This window comes from Telopea speciosissima, chromosome 7 (assembly GCF_018873765.1).
Source record: "Telopea speciosissima isolate NSW1024214 ecotype Mountain lineage chromosome 7, Tspe_v1, whole genome shotgun sequence".
Taxonomy (NCBI): Eukaryota; Viridiplantae; Streptophyta; class Magnoliopsida; order Proteales; family Proteaceae; genus Telopea; species Telopea speciosissima.
Genome location: NC_057922.1, coordinates 5,823,416 through 5,829,718, shown reverse-complemented (window position 1 = coordinate 5,829,718; position 6,303 = coordinate 5,823,416).

Sequence of the window (6,303 nt, the reverse complement as noted above, 5' to 3'; positions counted from 1 at the left end):
CACGCTCGCACGCAAAGAGAAGGATGACAGGATAGCTATCAATCTACCCATACGCATACGCCTCGCATGCAAAATCGAAACTGCCATTTACACTGTTAAACACATGGGCAAATTACAAACGAGACAACGAGGGTGTCAGTCAAAGGATCAAAATTATAAAAAGATAAAAAAAAAACCTCCCACCACTGCTGGGTCATAATGTACGCAATCTTATCTCTGTTTTCACAATGAAACTCTTGCCAAATACTCAAACCCATAACCACTTAAGTCACAATGAAACAATCTAACCATGAAAAATTATCCTCTTCAATTCCTTAAAGTGAGACAGTGTTGGTGAAGATGTCAACACTTGGTAGCTGTCGCATCCAACCATTCATTTCAGTGAGCTTGGACTGTTGGATGCAGCACCAGATGTCACTGCTACACTACCACACTTTAAGAATTAGGGAAGATAATAATCCATCTAACCGCACCAAGGTACACCCTCTAATCAAGGATTCTAATATCTCCCTCCCCCCAACACAAAAAGTTACTTTCTGACATGCGGCACGCACACCGTCCATGACCTACCCATAAGTCCATCAATAATAATAGAAGAGTAACTATTGTAAGCCACAATGTGCTGGGATGAATCCGGTCTCTCTACGTTGCAAATTGCAACAACCAACAAGATAGTAGTGTATTTTATCCCCAAAAAAAGGAAAAATTACATATACCTCTCCTGTACTTTGGCCTAATTATACGTTCTTCCCCTTGGTTGTCCCACCTTACATACGATTCCCCTATAGTTTTAAAAAAATTACTAATTCCTCCCTTGCCGTTAGCATATGTCTGTTAAGTGCTGACGTGTCATAGTTAGAATTTTTTTAATGCCCAAATTAACCCTTGGTCATTGTGAGATGACCCTTTTACCCTTCTTCTTCTTCTTCCTCTTCCTCTTGCAACTTCGTCCCAACCATGCTCCAGCAACCTCTGATTTTGACATTGATTCAAACTTTTCTGAACCCAACAATACCCTTCTTCTTCTTCATGCATCAATCCCACCCGCCCCCTCCCACCTCATCATGGATAAATTCACATTTTTATTACCCTTCTTCCATTTCATCTTGCTTCCTAGGGTTTGGTAAGAATCGTTCTAACTGGTCCCTGGATTCCTGTGAACCCAATTAACAGGTGTGGAAGATGATCATGTCCGAACAGAACAAACTACAAGAAGTAATGCTAAGGCTTGCAACACAGGTTTTCAAGTTCATGACTCTTTGAGAAGCAAGTATCACGTTCAATCGAACTGGAATCAATGAGATCAAATTAGCAACAAAATTCCTGCAAATTCTAAAATTCTATCAATACCCATCAGTCAAAGGTCCTAGAATAAGAAGGTTTGCAGTCGAGCTAGCAATTTGGATGATGAAAAACAACAAAGCAACCTGATTCGTACTTTTAAGGCTCTTGTGAGAGAGACGATATCAGAGATGGAAAAAAGCTATAACATTTTCTCAGGAACAATTGGACTAAGCAGGCACACTGAAACAATCCACTCACTTGTTGATAATGCACTTGAGTTTCTGCAAATCTAATATTATTTGGCTAAATGTACATTGTGTATTGTTATTGTTTTTTCTTGGGAAGATTTAGAGATAAAATTCTTCATTCTTTCTGCCCTCTTAGTCCTACGGAACGATTCTTACCAAACCCTAGAAAGCAAGATGAAATGGGTTTGCAGATGAGGAACTTACAGAAGGTGCTGCAGCTGAGACTCCCTTTAATTGTTGAAAGCAATCATGGCCAGCGTAGGAGCATAAATTTCTTAGAATTCTCGCGGAATGGATACTAAGAACTGGATCTTCAAGTTCCCCGACAAGATTCAGTACTACTTTCAGATTCAATATCCGAGAGCAGTTTTTATTGCTCTTAGTGCCAACATTGCAATTGCTTCCCCTGCTGCAATCCTCACTCGATTTTGGTCTTCAGGTAATCCCTCTTCGAAAAAAATCCTGAACAGTTCTTTAATGATTCCACCTGTGCTTCAAATCCACTCTGTTGCTTCATCTTTGAAGGCCAAACTGGTTAAAATCCCAATTCCTAGAATTTGAAGCATTGGGTATTTCTCACCATACTTGAGAATTTCTCTGATGTTGCTTACCGTGAAAACAATCTCTGAAATCTCTTTTCTGAGAAAATTCCCAATAGTACCAGAAGTTCCTGCGAGCAACTTCAACAATTGCAAGGCTCGTTTCATCATTTATATTCGATTATTTGTTTGGTGGCTGTTCCTGAGAACCCTCTCTCCAATATGTGTGAGATCAACAATTTTTTGTAGGAGACTTGTTACGGTATAAGAGTCCGAGGAGGAGGAGGAGGCGGCAGCAGCAATGGTGGTAATGGAGGAGGAGGCAGCAGCTATAGTGATGGCGGTGGTGGTGGTGGTGGAGGAGGAGGAGCAAAGAAATGGGTGTTTTAAGGTTGAAGATGATGAAAAGGGTATCATTGTAATTCTACTTATAGTATTTTAGAACAAGGGTAATATTGTCTTTTCAAACCATTAACTAACTGCACCCTAACACCGTCAGTCATAAGGGGTCAAAATGTAAGGTGGGAAAACCAAAGGAAGGAACGTGTAATTAGGCCAAAGTACAGGGGAGATATATGTAATTTTCCCAAAAAAAAAAACAAGATAATAGTGTAAATGTGTAATGCTGATGGGTCCTATTGATAGCTCCTATCCTCCATATAGGTATTAGTATGATTTTTTTTGTTGGGGAGGGGGTGGGGAGGGTTAAGATTCTGATTTAAATATAGTTGGGAATTGGTTGGAATCGTATGTAATCGGCTAAAATAAAATGGTACTCAGTCAAGAGGAGAATCATGGCTAATTAAACTGTGTTTTAATTCCCCTCCCCCTCTCCCCCCTTAGTTGTAGATTGTGGGCTTGTCTTAGTCTTCCCCTTAGATTGTAGTTGGCCTATGGGCCCTTGAGTACGATACACCAAAAAAAATAATAATAATAAAAAATAAAAAACTATGTTTTAAATGTCATTTTTTATTGTTTTTATTTTCTGGGCATTTTTCTGAATTGATTTCAAAGATACGAAAAAAAATTACAGCAAAAATTTAAATGAGTTTAAAACGTTTTTTTTTTTTAGTGAATAAATATGACATTTAAAAAAAAAAAAAAACTTAAATCTTGATTTTTAAAAAATGATGAGTTGCTCCAAATTTTTTATGTTTGTATTGTTTTTTTAAATTGTGTCTTATTTTTCAAATCTAAACATTAGAAGTGAAAGCAAGGGACTATTAACATCCCTGTTCTAATTTGTTAAAGCCATGGGTGGGAGATTTTGATGATATTTTAGAATCCTTTAAAAAAAATTTACTTAAATGTAGTATTATTACTAGGACTAAGTTTCCCTCCACCCGTGGACTGTTCACCTACCATCCCAGGGGTCACAGACTCCTCTTAGGGTTTTTGTATGTTCCAAAATACCCTACTGATTATGATAAGAATTTTAGAGATAAGTAAAATAAATGCAGGGCTAAGGGCTAAGATTAGAGTAACTTCTCAGCACCCAAGTGTTGCTACCACTCACCCAAATTTAATTATTAAATTTGAAATTAAGAGTCATATTAGATAATGTTTACAAGACTGTTGTCCAACCAGCTCTGATATATGTGGCGGAATATTGGGCAGTTAAGAAGTGCCATAAATTGAAGCTAATGTGTAGCAGAGATGGGGATGCTAAGATGGATGTGCAGCAAAACTAGGAAGGATAAAGTGACAAATGAACTCATTAGAGTTGATGTGGGAGTTGCCCCGATCAGTGACAAGCTCTAAGAATACTGCTTAATGTGGGTTGTACATGTACAACGAAGGCCTGGGGATGTCTCAGTAAGGAGTGATATGATCCCAACTGAAGGAACTAAAAGAGTTAGGGGTAGACATAAAATGACCATAGGTGGAATTATGAATAATGAGCCAAATATGACCTCAGATAAAACCTATTGGAAGGCAAAGATCCACGTTGTCAACACCATTCAATTGCGATTTTTTCTGCTCACTGGGTTAGCCTCTTTCCTCTTACTCCCATTTTTTCATTTTTCATTTTTCATTCTCACTTTTCGTCGTTTTTAATCTTCATTTTTCTTATTTCTCTTTCGGACCTCAGTTTTACATACTTTGTCTTGAAAGGATCCACGTAACTTTATTGTTTTTTCTAATCAAAATTGTCTAGCAGCCATGAGGGGGTGAGAATTTTCCGTAAAACATGTCGGCTGCCACTTCTCCACCCATATCAAATTTCATAGCCCCTCAGTTGGGTCACCAGACTCACCGCGGACAACAAACATATGGTCGGTGACGTCGGTGGTCACATACGCCCATGAGTCTTCGAAGAAACAAAGTCTATAATAGGCTGTGACTTTTCGCTGATTTCTCTCTCTGATGGGAACTGTGGATTTTCAGGTGGGAAAAGCGTATGTATTTAGTAAGTTTTCCGTCAGCGGATGAGAAAGCGACACTGGGTGGGTTCTCATGTCTGTCTTCTACTCTTCTTCTTCTTGTTCTTCTTCAATCGGTCACCTGAGTATAATAGAATTTAAGTTATTCAACTAATCTAATTCTGTCTATGTTTTTGTTGCATCACTCGTTTGAAATAGCAGGAAACATTAGCCAGAAATGTCTGTGAATGGGGTAGAGGGTCCGGTCGATATGCTCCAAGTTATTTGAAAGATGGATTTACTAGGTTTCGGGTTGTTTTCTGAACTATCTTCTACTACAGTAGTTTGGGAGCCAACCAGTTTGCATCGAAGAGAATGTAAGTCTATTCTGGTGGCTTGTCTTTTACCATCATCCTTTGTCTAGATGTCTGGTCTTTTTTCGTGTGGATTCTTGATATTTGGCGGTCGATTATGGTGTTTTTTGTGCAATTGGTTGAGGTCTCTACTGCTGTTTGCAGTATTTTCCGCTATACTGTGAGTGTTCCATATGTATTCGGTTGCTGTGTGGAGCTTTTTGAATTCTTGGAAGTGTTGTTTTATTATTTGGGAATTGAGGCCAAGTTCTATGGTCCCAAATATGAGTGGTGTAGTTGGAGTGAAGTAATGGGGCTTCTGTGTACAGTCAATCTATGAATGACAATATTTGATGGAGCTAATTACTTGGTTTGGTCCCAGTTGTCCGAGCTCTGGATCATAAGTTGAGAAAAATTGTGTTATTTTAACAACCATTGGTAAGTCTTGTCCCAACTCCTACCATTGACCAGATCTTCCACGTGTACAGATTACCATCTTTTTATGTTCATTGCTTATCCTTGCGATGTCAATGTATTCATTCCTTTTTTGTTAAATTCTTTCATTATTGTAAATATTAGTTACCTTGTATCAAGGAATGGATTAGCTTTTTTCATGGAGAAATCTTCTCCTTCACTTTTGTATATAGTCTTACATTAGTTGTGAAATATTCATTTGTCTCCGGTCACAAATCCCAGTTTTTAAATGGTATAAGAGCGTGTTTTCACCGTCTCCACGTGTATGTAGTATGACCACACGTGAGAGGGAGTGACTGCAGTCCGTTTCACACGTGTCTGCAATTCATAACTTTTGAGTTATGACATCATTGACTGCGATTGGGCCATCCTTCTTTCAACAGAATAAATGCTGCACGTAGCATTCTTTTTTTTCTTCCCCCAACTACTTCCCCCTTTGTAATGTATGCCCCTTTGCCAAGCAACATCGTTTACCCTTTCCTTCTAGTTCTATTTCCACACTTGTAAAGAAGGGATTAACTCTAAGTTGGAGCTTTGGAGGTCAACCTTGGAAACAAGAGGCTTTAAGATTAGTAGAACGAAGACGGAGTATATAATGTGTAATTTTAGTCACATTATGATGGATACTGATATGATGCAAATTGAGGAAAGATAGATACCGCAAAATGACTATTTTAAATATCTGGGGTCAATCATAAGTAAAGAAGGTGATATAGAGGATGATGCTTCATAGAGAATTAAAGTGGGATGGATGAAGTGGAGAGATGAATCCGGAGTGCTGTGTGACCGATGTATTCGTTGAAAACTTAAAGGATAGTCTATAAGACTGTTGTACTACCGGTTTTGATGTATGAGGCAGAATGTTGGGAAGTTAAGAAGTATCATATTGATAAGCTATGTGCAGCAGAGATGAGGATGCTAAGATCAAGGTTCTAAAACCTAGTTCGTCTCGATTTCGACTATATTTCGGTCAAAACCTGGAACTTTCTCCAGGATAACTCGAACCTTGGTTTCGAGGCCCAGAAGTTGTTTTTTTGCCCTG